This window comes from Anopheles merus, chromosome 2L (assembly GCF_017562075.2).
Source record: "Anopheles merus strain MAF chromosome 2L, AmerM5.1, whole genome shotgun sequence".
Lineage (NCBI taxonomy): Eukaryota > Metazoa > Arthropoda > Insecta > Diptera > Culicidae > Anopheles > Anopheles merus.
This window is the reverse complement of record NC_054083.1, coordinates 10,514,836-10,528,130: the sequence shown is the minus strand read 5'-3', so window position 1 is coordinate 10,528,130 and position 13,295 is coordinate 10,514,836. Positions and strand designations below refer to the sequence as shown.

General features: G+C 43.4%; 1 long non-coding RNA gene across 1 annotated transcript; it reads left to right on the top strand.

Annotated features, from left to right (window-relative positions):
- The first annotated feature begins 11,995 nt into the window (after positions 1-11,995).
- LOC121593787 lies at positions 11,996-12,739 on the top strand. The gene is made up of 3 exons (XR_006004846.1): positions 11,996-12,162; positions 12,266-12,341; positions 12,488-12,739. It is a non-coding gene; the product is annotated as an uncharacterized LOC121593787 (long non-coding RNA).
- Positions 12,740-13,295: the final 556 nt, after the last annotated feature.

The following is a 13,295-nucleotide window of genomic DNA, read 5'->3' as shown; positions in this document are numbered from 1 at the left end:
GTCAGAGCCAGAGATCGAGTGTCTACATGGATGGGAGGATGCAGCCAGGGACCGAGCATCCTGGACAATGATTGTTGACCGGGCCATGTCACGTCAACGAGCTCTATCGTGTGCAGTCCAACAAGAGCGAGAGAGAAAATTAAGATTGCATAAAATTGCACATTGTGGCTTGCAAATTAAGCTGTATGTATATTGTATTACCAGCTATCTTTTGATACCTTTTGGATGTCAAAATTAGAAATAATAATGATTGAGGTAAGTGAATTGAAATTTTGAATGCAAATCACAGGTTTTAAATATGTTTATCTTTTCTTATCATAGGATTAGTTTTATCATAGGATTTCGTTCGTTTATCTGCCTCATATTAAAATCAAATTCTTGACCAATTTTGCCAACGATGCCAAATACGAGTAAATTTGTCTTCTTTGGTTGTAAACAATACTGTACATTCATCAAAAATACTATGTACGAATCGATCTATGCAGTTGATGTATACAGTTCCCATTACACAATCGATTCGCAAGCTAAATAAAGTAAGTAAGTAAGTAAAGGCCATATAACTTTGCAAATAAAACATTTATAATTTATGCTTTATAACTCTACAGGTGCTATAAGATCCATTGAGAAATTCTATTCTTCAAGCTCACACGTCAGCAGATTCTGTCAAACTGCCAGTACTACATTATTGCAGCAGACCCCAACCTGTCCATGCGCTTCAACAGCTTTTCTAGCAGTATGAACTTTAGCAGTCGTGGCTGCCATAAACGAGATGCAATGTAGTGTAATGTATCGAAGATGATATCCGTTTTTTCACAACATAAACGGGATCCGATGCAAGATGATGTACTTTCTTGTTTAGCATCAGTCGACTAAAAAGCTCACTTGCGTAGAGATTTTGAAAATTATTTGTATGCAGTTCTTCTACGAAAACAAGTGCCGTAACCTCTCAATACGCACCGTTATGCTTTATAGAACTTTGCTCTTATGCATCAAGCCTACATTACATTTTCTGTTATATTATCCGGATAAAATAAAGAACTGTACTCAAATACGGTGTGTGAATCAGAATAATCAATTACGAGTTTACTAAGTTGTATGCCTGTCCTGGACATACCGTATGGATCCGACCGACAACTGTTTATATACGTAAACGTATAACATCGAAGACTAAGTGACTGCATCAGATGGAACAGAATATGTCAAAATTGGAAAGCAAAAGGACATCGAGAAATACAGTAAAAAAATATCCTGCCGAAAACTGCTCAACTAATCCGTTCAGAAGAACAAGAGCAGCGCATTATCAAGTAATGATGCACTAGCATGACTATTAATGTTTTTTCACGAATACCATGTACAAAGCATCTATTATCGAGAATAAACGATGAAAAAATCATAGAATGGTCCGATATTGACACCGAACAAAATGAGATCTGTTCCTTTTGTCACGAAAAAAAAAGTTAATTTATTTGGAAGACATTGTGAAAATTGGATCTGGTCTTCGCAAACCTTGCCGCAACCAATATTTTGTGCGACTCAATCACACCTCTGCACTCTGTGAATGGTACTTCGGCTCTAGAGAACTCCCTCCCATACGTAACACACTGTAGTATTCCACTTCTCAGTGAGGACTTTCATCATCCTTCATTGGATATGATGATTTATTATCCCGTACAACTATCCCACTCCACCAACAGTCACACTCGCAGTACAGTCAATAGAAATTTCTTCAAGCCACCGATTTCTTTAGCGTTTTTATGCGCTCAGCGATTAATTCCAGCGTTCCTGTTGCTCAACGAAAGTCTGGCCCCGATTGTTCTAATGCATCTTTAAGACGGTTGAAAAAAAATAAAATCAAAAGCCTACGCGGATTACAGTAGAACGAGATCATCGCTGCAAAGGAGAATTTTATTCGATGCACTGAACAATTTTCGTCGACAAAATCGTGTGCTTTACCGCTCCTTCATTCGCCGTACTGAAAGGCAGCTGTTTTCTAAGCCGACACTGGAGCTTCTGGAACAAACGGCGCAATATAAGAAGTATCCCTCCGTCAATGAGCTACAATGGCGAAACTAGTATCGATACATCCGATATTTGCAACACTTTCGCCAATCGTTTCGCTGATGCATTCACCCTTCCTGTTCACAATCCTAATACACTAGCTGAGGCCATTAGCAATACTCCATCGGATGCTATCGACTTTATTTTACCCACAATTGACGAAGCACTAGTTGCGCGCACACTCAGCGATATAAAACCATCTACATCACCTGGACCTGACAATATTCCCGCATACATTTTGAAGCACTGCCGTCAATCACTCGCACCCATTCTTGCCAAAATATTTAATGATTCCCTTATGCGTGGCACGTATCCTGCGTCCTGGAAACACGCGTGAATGGTTCCTCTCCTTAAAAAAGGCAGTCGACTTCATGCTATTAATTATCGTGGCATTGTTTCCCTATGCGCTTGTGCAAATGTGTTTGAGCTCATTCTATACAATCCGCTGCTTACAGCAGTTCAAAACTATATGAGCCCTAGTCAGCATGGATTTCTCCCAAGGAGATCTTCCACCACAAATCTTGCTGAATTTGTTGGTTTCTGCTTCGACAACATGGATCGTGGTACTCAAGTTGATGCAGTATATATCGACTTCAGGGCTGCGTTCGATAGTATCTCTCATGATATTCTACTCTCGAAGCTAAAAAAAACTCGGTTTCCTGGACTGGCACATCACCTGGCTGCGTTCATATTTAACTGGTCGTTCGTACTACATAAGCATAGGGTCTCATCGTACTCACTCCTTCACCAGTTCCTCCGGTGTGCCTCAAGGGAGTAATTTGGGACCGCTACTCTTCCTCATCTATATAAATGATCTATCTTTCGTTTTACCGCCAGGCCAACACCTAATGTACGCCGACGATGTAAAAATATTCGCGATATTATGTATAAAACGATATATATGTAAAAAAAAATCCAGTTAGAAACGACAGTGACTGTGTACGCCTTCAAATGATCCTTGAGAATCTGGACAGCTGGTGCAGCAGAAACGCCCTCCAAGTGTGTGCTGATAAATGCCAGTGTATATCATTCAGAAGAGCCCGTCACCCCATCACGTTTACGTACACTATGCTCAACACGGCTTTTGCTCGCACGACATGTATCCGTGATCTGGGGGTGCTACTCGATCAGAAGATGTCATTTCGCCCTCACATTGATAGAGTTGTTGCGAAGGGAAATCAGCTATTTGGTCTAATTACGCGGACCTGTAGCGAGTTTACCGATCCCATGTGCGTCAAGTCGATCTTCTGTGCCATCGTAAGGTCGTGCCTGGAGTACTGCTGTCCGATTTGGTGCCCGCTTGGCGTTGGTGACATCAATCGCCTCGAAGCCATTCAACGGAGACTCACCAGGTACGCGGTTCGGCTCCTTCCATGGCAATCCCACCACGCTCGGCCCTCCTACCATCAGTGGTGTCTGCTTCTCGGATTTGAACCACTCTGCTCTCGACGCAAAAACGCCCAATGCCTTTTTATATTCCGGCTCTTTAACGGAGTGATCGATTTCCCGGCATTACTAGCCAGCATCAATTTGTTCGCTCCCTGTCGGATTCTTAGATCCAATTTCTATCTCCGTGTACCGCGTACCCGCAACAACCATAGCCAGGGACACCCTATTATACGTATGTCCCTCGAGTTCAATGAAGTGTTAGATTTGTTCGATTTTAGTATGTCTACATCTATGTTCAAGGAGAAATTGCGTCTACGTCACATTTAATGTTAGCTTATAACTAGAGGTCTATTTATATGTTATAAACGATCATTGGTTTATATATCTTAATTTCATTATAAGGTTGCCGATTAGACACGATGGTCCGTCGGTTGTGTATGAAATAAATAAATAAATAAATAAATAAAATTCCGCTCTTCAAAAAAGGTGATATAAATATACCTGTAATGTTAGATTACTTCCTGGTAAATTTGTCTACGAGCTATGTTCACCGCCAAAAGATCTAAGGCGTTAGGTTGCAAAAAGATTTGATGTTTTTTAATTGTTTAAAGCGATTTTTCTTTGTTCCTCAAAAATCGTCTGGGCAGCGATTAATTTAATTACGAGATGCGACATAAATACTACAGGCCATTTCAAAATCAATAGATAATAGTGATAATCAATAGAGATAGCGAAAAAATTGTTACCTAGAACTTAGAAGAGTAGATTAAGTAATATTAGATAACAAAGCTATATGAAATTTTATTATTTCGACTCAGGTTAAAATATGCTAAGTAGACGAGGTAAAGAAGTATCTGAACAATTCTTAGTAGTAGTCATGTATGAAACAGTTACACAAAGCGAATCAAGAAATGTTTCAATAGTTTTAAATAGCTCTTAGCTAATGTATTTCATGGTGTTAAAATTAATTAATTTATAACAATAGTTTATTAATACTACTATACTTTTGAATTTTAGAAAGTTTTAAAGTACTGAATTTTTATAATTTTTATTTAATTTTTATAATAAGTATCGTTTCGATGTACAACATTCAATCGTACTTCGTCAGTTTTGCAACGGGTTAGAATCCAATTCCCCCCAAGCGCAACATATTAAGCTTAAACGACTGGAAATATATTTCAATTATCCATATTATAAAAATAACAGCTACATAGCTGCACTGGTTTGCTCTATAGATGGCATTTTATAACTCATAATTATATTGCTGTCCTTTTCTTGCAATGTGATACGCCTAGTTTCATCTAATCTTGCAAGCAAGCTTTTTAACCTTTAAGTTGGCAACTGGATTCCCGGGTATTTTTTTTAACTTTAAACTGAAATAACTTTTGATTCATTGCTTTTATTGACCTGAAATTTTCCGTAGCCTCCCAACTTTTAATTTCTGATTTTTTTGTGCTTAAATTGTAATTTTAAACAGTCTGTAAGTATTTTATTTTGATTTTTTTTAACTTTACCACGTAAGTTGGCAACCAGCATTCCATACATTTTGTATGAAGAATGACGTTTCTTTTCTTCCTCTTTTCGTATTGTGCTTATTTTCGAGTCAAATTCAAGCGATTCCAAATTTCAATTTGACCGTTATTTTTATAATAAAATGAAAAAAACCTAATGAATAAATGAAATAAAAGACAATATATGGTCGGCATTACTTGCTTACAGCAGTAAAATATAGAAAGCATTGTTTACCTATTAAATCGTTAATTCTTTGCATCAAAACGTGTGGAATACCCGGGTATGGGGCTCTGGGAATGTGAACTTGAATGGCGTGCGAGCCCTCGCGCGCCCTCGCACATCGCTGTCAATTGCATGGCGGCCCGTCAAACATTGCGAGGGTTGCGAGTACCCGCTGCGCAAATTCGAGCAGTTTCCAGCGCAGATTTGGCCTGGTCTCCCGCGCTGGACTTCAGCGATTCCTGCGCTGGCTTGCGCCGGGTTAGCGCCATCTGTTGGCGAAATGGACGAACTATTTATGCCGGCGGAGCAAAAAAAAAACGGTAAAAAAATTTAAAAATATTGGCGCCCATTTTTTCGTCCGCTTCTTCTCCCTTCCTCACCCTGCCTTGCCATACTTGCGCTTCTGCCCGTGCCTTCCGCCGCCAGCTGATTGGCTGTTGCGGTGTATGCGTTGATTCATGTATGTGCATTGCAGTTGTGTATTGTTATTGGCGGGTGTTAGCATTTATTTATTTGTGTGTGACCTTGAGACGCTGTGAGAGAAGCTGGATTGGGAATTCAAAGTGTTATCGGTGTATTGATGGTTTATTTTATTTCGTGCCGCTGCTGATGAGACCATTTGATGCCCGCGGCAATCGAGGGTGAAGAAGCCTATTTAAAACAAGCGTAGGAGAACGTCTAACACTAATCTAATATTTTTTTAATTTGAACATGTTTGATGCTTCCACGACCTTCTAAGCATCATGTAGCACAGTGTATAATGGAAAAAAATAACTTTTTTTAAATGTGCCGAAATTTGTCACGAGTTTTCGGGTCTTGACACACACACGCACACAGCGCGGGGAAAGTGACCGTTCACTCTATCATGTCGCGATCCCCCACCTCGCCCGGCGCTTTGAATGAGGATGCGATACAAGAAAGCTGAACCAGCCGTTCTACCGATACGGTAGCCGTATTCGCTCGTGCAGGAGGGTGGGGGGTGGGTGGTCTGGGGGGGGGGGGGAGTGCGTGCTTGCGTTCGCGCTTTCGTGGGTGCGTGCTTGCGTTCGCGCTTTCGCTAGTGCGTGCCCGCGTGCACGTGTACGTGCATGTGTGCATGTGTGCGTGTGTGTGTGTGTATGCGTGCATGTGTGTATGTGTGCGTGCATGTGTGTGTGCGCGTGCGTGTGTGCTCACGTGCGTGCGTGTGTGTGTGTGTGTGTGTGTGTGTGTGTGTGTGTGTGTGTGTGTGTGTGTGTGTGTGTGTGTGTGTGTGTGTGTGTGTGTGTGTGTGTGTGTGTGTGTGTGTGTGTGTGTGTGTGTGTGTGTGTGTGTGTGTGTGTGTGTGTGTGCGTGCGTGTGGAAACCCCAAAACTATTTGATTCTGATGCGTACATTTTCATCAGCTACGACTACAAAGTCCATGCATTTTCGATCTCGCTACCTGAGAGACAACACAACCATTGGCATTGGCATCTTTGCGATCGGCTCTGCTGTTGGTGGTTAAAAAGACACACGATCTAAGCAAACGTGCGTGTGATATGTTGCACATTTATTTCTAATTCAGCTAGCGCACGCAAGTGGAAACAACATTTTGAATTGAATCCATACAAAAGAGGATTCTGGATTTGTTTATTACGGTGCGCGTATGGTGCTGCACCTGTCCGTCCAGAATCTGGTGGCTTGTTGGCTTAGAGTCGGTATCATGACGCCGATTGACCGGCATTGCCTTGGAATGGGTTCGGATCGGTAGGTTCATGTCCTTTGTTCAAGTGCATTCCGTGCATTTGTCGCGCCACAGGAACTCGCACGCGTCAAAACAAAAACCTTCTCCGAGTGTGGACTGCTATGCTAAGTTCTTCTTCTTCTTCTTATTATAATTATTATTATTATTGGCGTAATGCCGTGATCATGCCGGCCTTTTCAGGACTTGAGTACCGCGTAGCCTGATAGTCACCCCTTGCTACGGCGGACGGTTCATACGCGGTTAGAACCCACGACGGGCATGCAGATGTGCGGAATGATGGCGGTGCCGCGAGACCGCTCCTATCCAGCGTGCAACTTGCATACTGCCACACTGTCTCCTGCTCGATGCATACGCAGCAGGCAGGGGGAAGGATGCACCCCCACGATAAAAAACACGGCCATGTACCAGCGGCAGACCTAACGATAGGCGGACTAGGCGGTCGCCGAAGATCTCTAGTCTATAGTATGCCGTATGTCTACAAGTGGACAGATTATTAGTAACAAGGGCCCCCGGAAAGATGGTCGTTAGGGCTCCGTGGCTGGAGAAAACCATTTGCACCTCCCCTCCCCCCATGGCGGCTACAATTTTAGGGCCTGTGACCGATGATCGTAGGGGTCCCATGGCCTTCCCGCCGGCAATTTAAGTATACAGTTCAATCTCCCAACAGCTGTGTGCCAGTACCCCCTCCTCCCTGTCATCAGTTACCATTGACAGGGGCCTCAATTCGTCTTTCCGCCTTTCATGAACACCTTCCTTTCTTTGACCGAAGGATCATAACATTTCGGAAAAAACACATTTGGCGACAGTTTTGCACACACACGCACGCTCATACCCTTGCGCAGACGGCTCAGCATATCTGTGTAATCTACAACATACGAAAGCAAAAGCTTAGTGTAACAAAGTTATGCTTAATGCTTAACTCGTTCAGATCGATGGCAGGCCCCACTGCCTGCCAGTGAACTTTCCAGCCTGCGTTCTAGGTGCTGGTGGAAAGGAAAGTTGATGAAAATCAGCGCCGGGATGAACGTGTTAATGCGAATTAGGATTCAGCGCGTTTCACAGCAAACCCTCCAGCGTTAGCTAGCGATTCCTTAGTCATTTTTACATTGCAGCAATTGAACTTATTGCGCTTTTTTTGTTTGATTTGTGAAAATGCAACTTCATCGCCGCAATGTTTGTTAACGGCATTTTTAGGCGCCACAACAGCTCGCGAGCATTGACCACACGCGAGAAAGAGATGGCGCTATGGAGGGAAAAAGCACGGACGACGGCTGACAGCGATTGGCCGTCTGACGCACTAACACATCCAAACCTTCAACAGCGCGCTCCGGCGAGGGGTACGAGGCGGAGCCAGGGACGGGTAGCTCGACGAGCTGCTTGACAAATTTGCCGTTGGAGGGAAAAAGATGGCATGATAAAATTCTCCGAACGGCATGATTTCTTCCGTCGCTTTGCGCAGCGGGTGGTCTCCCGCGCTGGACTTCAGCGATTCCTGCGCTGGGTCGAGCAAGTTTAGCGCCATCTGTTGGCGAAATGGACGAACTATTTATGGCGGCGGAGCAAAAAAAAAAAACGGTCAAAAAATTTAAAAATAAAGGCGCCGATTTTTTCGTCCGCTTCTTCTCACTCCCTCACCCTGCCTTGCCTTACTTGTACTTGCGGCGCTTCTGCCCGTGCCTTCCGCCGCCAGCTGATTGGTTGTTGTGGTGTATGCGTTGGTTCATATATGTGCATTGCGGTTGTGTATTGTTATTGGTGGGTGTTAGCATTCATTATTTGTGTGTGACCTTGAGACGCTGTGAGAGAAGCTGGATTGGGAATTCAAAGTGTTATCGGTGTATTGATGGTTTATTTTATTTCGTGCCGCTGCTGATGAGACCATTCGATGCCCGTGCCAATCGAGGGTGAAGAAGCCTATTTAAAACAAGCGTAGGAGAACGTCTAACACTAAGCTAATATTTTTTTAATTTGAACATGTTTGATGTTTCAACGACCTTCTAAGCATCATGTAGCACAGTGTATAGTGGCAATAAAATATTTTTTTAAAAATATGCCTAAATCTGTCTCGAGTTTTCGGGCCACGACACACACACACACACACACACACACACACACACACACACACACACACACACACACACACACACACACAGCGCGGGGAAAGTGATCGTTCACTCTATCATGTCGCGATCCCCCACCCCGCCCGGCGCTAGGGTTGAGGATGCTACAAGAAAGCTGAACCAACCGTTCTACCGATAAGGTAGCCGTAATCGATCATGCCGGTGGGTGGTGGTTTAGTGTGGGGGGGTGGGGGGGGAAGTGCGTGCTTGCGCGACTTCGGGGGTGCGTGCTCGCGAGCGCGCTTTCGTGGATGCGTGCTGGCGTGCGCGCTTTCATGCTCGCGGGCGCGCGTACGTGCGTGTGTGTGTGTGTGTGTGTGTGTGTGTGTGTGTGTGTGTGTGTGTGTGCGTGTGTGTGAGTTTGCGCTTGCGTGTTTGTGTGTGAGTTTGCGCGCGCGTGTTTGTGTGTTTGTGTGTGTGCGTGCGTTTGGAAACCCCAAAACTATTTGATTCTGATGGGTACATTTTCATCCGCTGCGGCTACAAAGTCCATGCATTTTCGATCTCGCTACCTGAGAGACAACACAACCATTGGATTGGCATCTTTGCGATCGGCTCTGCTGTTGGGGGTATTAAAAAGACACATGATTTAAGCAAACGTGCGTGTGATTTGTTGCACATTTATTTCTAATTCAGCTAGCGGACGCAAGTGGAAACAACATTTTGAATTGAATCCATACAAAAGAGGATTCTGGATTTGTTTATTACGGTGCGCGTATGGTGCTGCACCTGTCCGTCCAGAATCTGGTGGCTTGTTGGTTTGGAGTAGTTATCATGACGCCGATTGACCGGCAATGCCTTGGAATGGGTTCGGATCGGTAGGTTCATGTCCTTTGTTCAAGTGCATTCCGTGTATTTGTCTCGTCACAGCGGTAGCCCGGCAGCAACAAAGTCAAGACAAACTCTTACCCGGGTGTGGACTGCTATGCTAAGTTCTTTTTATTATTATAATTATTATTATTATTATTATTATTATTATTATTATCATTATTATTATTTTTATTATTATTATTATTATTATTATTATTGGCGTAATAGCCAACGCGATCATGCCTGCCTTTTTAGGACTTGAGTACCACGTAGCCGGAGCCGGTGACTAATCCCTTGCTACGGCGGACGGTTCATACGCGATTAGAACCCACGACGGGCATGCAGATGTGCGGAATGATGGCGGTGCCGCGGGCCCGCTCCTATCCAGTGTGCAACCTGCATACTGCCACACTGTCTCCTGCCCGGTGCATACGCAGCAGGCAGGGGGAAGGATGCACATCCACAGTAAAAAAAAAACCCCGTCATGAACCAGCGGTGGATCTAACGGTAGGCGGACTAGACCGAAGTTCTCTAGTCTGTAGTATGCCGTATGTCTACAAGTGGACAGAGTGTTAGCGACAAGGGCCCCCGGAAAGATGGTCATTGGGGCTCCGTGGCAGGAGAACCATATGCACCTCCCTCCCCCCACCCATCCTCATGGCGACAACAATTTTAGGGCCTGTGACCGATGATCGTAGGGGTCCTATGGCCACCCCCCCCCCCTCCCCCGCCGGCAATATAAGTATACTGTTCTATTTCCCAACAGCTGTGTGCCAGTACCCCCTCCTCCCTGTCATCAGTTACCATTGACAGGGGCCTCAACTCGTCATTCCGCCTAGGGACCCCGATTCCCCTAATCCGCCATTATCATGCACACCTTCCTTTCTTTGACCGATGGATCATAACATTCCGGAAGAAATTACATTTGGCGACAGTTTTGCATACACACGCACACTCACAACCATGCGCAGGATGCTTAGCATATCTATGTAATCCACAACAAACGAAATCAACAGCTTAGTGTTATGCTTAATGCTTAGCACGTTCAGTTCGATGGCAGGCCCCAGGGACTGCCAGTGGACTTTCCAGTATGCCGGTTTCACAATCAGCTTGCGTTCTAGATGCCGGCGGAACGGAATGTTGATGAAAATCATCGCCGGGCTGAACGTGTCAATGCGAATTAGGGTTCTGCGCGTTGCACAGAAAAACCCCCCAGCGTGAGCTAGCGATTCCTTGGTCATTTTTACATTGCAGCGTTTGAACTCATTGCGCTTTTTTGGTTTGATTTGTGAAAATTCAACTTCATCGCCGCAATGTTTGTTAACGTCATTTTAAGGCGCCACAACAGCTCATTGACGAGCTGACCGAGCATTGACCACACGCGAGAAAGAGATGGCGCTATGGAGGGAAAAAGCACGGACGACGGCTGACAGCGATTGGCCGTCTGATGCACCAACACATCCAAACCTTCGACAGCGCGCTCCGGCGAGGGGTATGAGGCGGAGCCAGGGACGGGTAGCTCGACGAGCTGCTTGACAAATTTGCCGTTGGAGAGAAAAGGAAGGCATGATAAAATTCTCCGAACTCCATGATTTCTTCCGTCGCTTTGCGCAGCGGGTAGTATCATCTGCTCGAAATCTAATTTTTTTTAAAAATAATCTTTTCGTTTGATTCATAAATTATTATTTTTGTGGTTTAATTCGTCAAAAATATCATTATTTAAACTATTGTGGAATTTGGCAAAATAAAATGTCAAAATGCAGGTGTTTAGTATGCTACAATTTGCACTTTTATATCTGCTCTCGAGGTGCTATAATTATAACTGCTATACCTAGGGGCGAAAAAACTGCCTAGGCTCGCAAGCTCTTTAATGCGCGGGCTCTAAGGCTGTGAACTTGTATGGCGTGCGAGCCCTCTTGGCCCTCGCAAATCTTTGTCAATAGCATGGCGGGGGGGGGGGTGAAATAGGTCAAAACCCCGTTTTTCGAGCATGGAAATATGCAAGCTCACAAACTGCTTGAATTTATTTTGAGGATGTGCAAAAGTTGCATGCGATTTCCTTGCAATGTTCAGTGGGTTGGGATGAGCTCACCTGTATATTTTACGAACTTTGGTTTTTGTGTTGATGGTGTAGTTGGCAGCACGGTTGCAGCTGTCAAAGTAGCATCTCGCAATTATACGCCATTTTCTTCTATGGTTATCTCTAGCAATTAATTTTGGAATTTGTGCAATAATGTCTTTGAAGTCGTGTAATCCAAGACATTGTTATGACATATTTGTGTAAAGCATTAATTCCTACGGTTTCGCTGTGAGAACGAATGAATTGTATGTGTTCCGTGATTTGTAGCTACTGAGCGGGGATTATGTTGCGTGTGATTAATTAGTGTGTTTTGTTTAAAATAATTTATATTGTTTGTTGTTTTTTTAGGAAAACTCGACGCAACAGTAATAATTATTATTCTGATATCAGATCTTATATGTATCGATCAGTTTTATTTAATGACGTAAGTAGACGCACATTAGTAACTATGAATCTCTATGTTTTAATATCAACATTATGAATATAACAGTTTATTAATAGTTTTTATTACATTTTGTGTCGTATTTTCGTTTTCCCTTTTCTTTCCTCTATGTACTCTGGGTAATTAAGCCTGTGCTTATTATAAATAATATGTGGAGCATGCGTTCGGTCCGTATCTTGACATTAAGGTAAGTTTCTTGTTCTCTTCTTGATTGTTATAAATTCCTTTCCCGAGCTAAGCACATTCAAAGAAACGCGGTTTTCTAAATTAAGGTATCAATTCAGAACAATTTGCTCCATTGTTATCCAATTGTTATTTGCAAATGTTCGGTGATTTGCTAAAACAACACGTTCAGCCCTTTCCCGTATGCCAGTGGCAGACCCTGGGACCTGGCATTGGTCTTTGCTAAGGGAACAAAAAAACATTGCGAAGAACTATACTCTAATCCAGGGGCCTCCAAACTTTTCAGTTCGCGGGCCGCATTGCTTCACGATCATTGTTGTTGAGGGAAATTTTGACGCTACCTTCAGAATGAGTGGAAGTTCAAATCTCGTTTTAATAAGAAAATACTAACAAAATATATCAAATTTCCGCAGCTTTTTTTTTTAATTGAATCTTGATTTTCGCCTTTCAGAAGTTAACAAATAAATTTTGATTAATTAGTCAGAAAAGACGGCTATTTAATTTAACCTTTACATGTAGTTTGGAGACCCCTGCTCTAATCGCATGAATAACAGCAGTGTGAAGGTAAAATAATGGTATTCTAACTTATAAAATTGACAAAAACCTCATCCCACACACCACAAGATTGATGAACAAAGTAGATTTGAAATTATAGCAAAACTCATTTTTCTACATGCATGTTCGGATCAAAATTCACTGCTTGCGTTCTAGATGCTGGCGGAGCGAAAAGTTAATGAAAATCAGTGCCTAGCT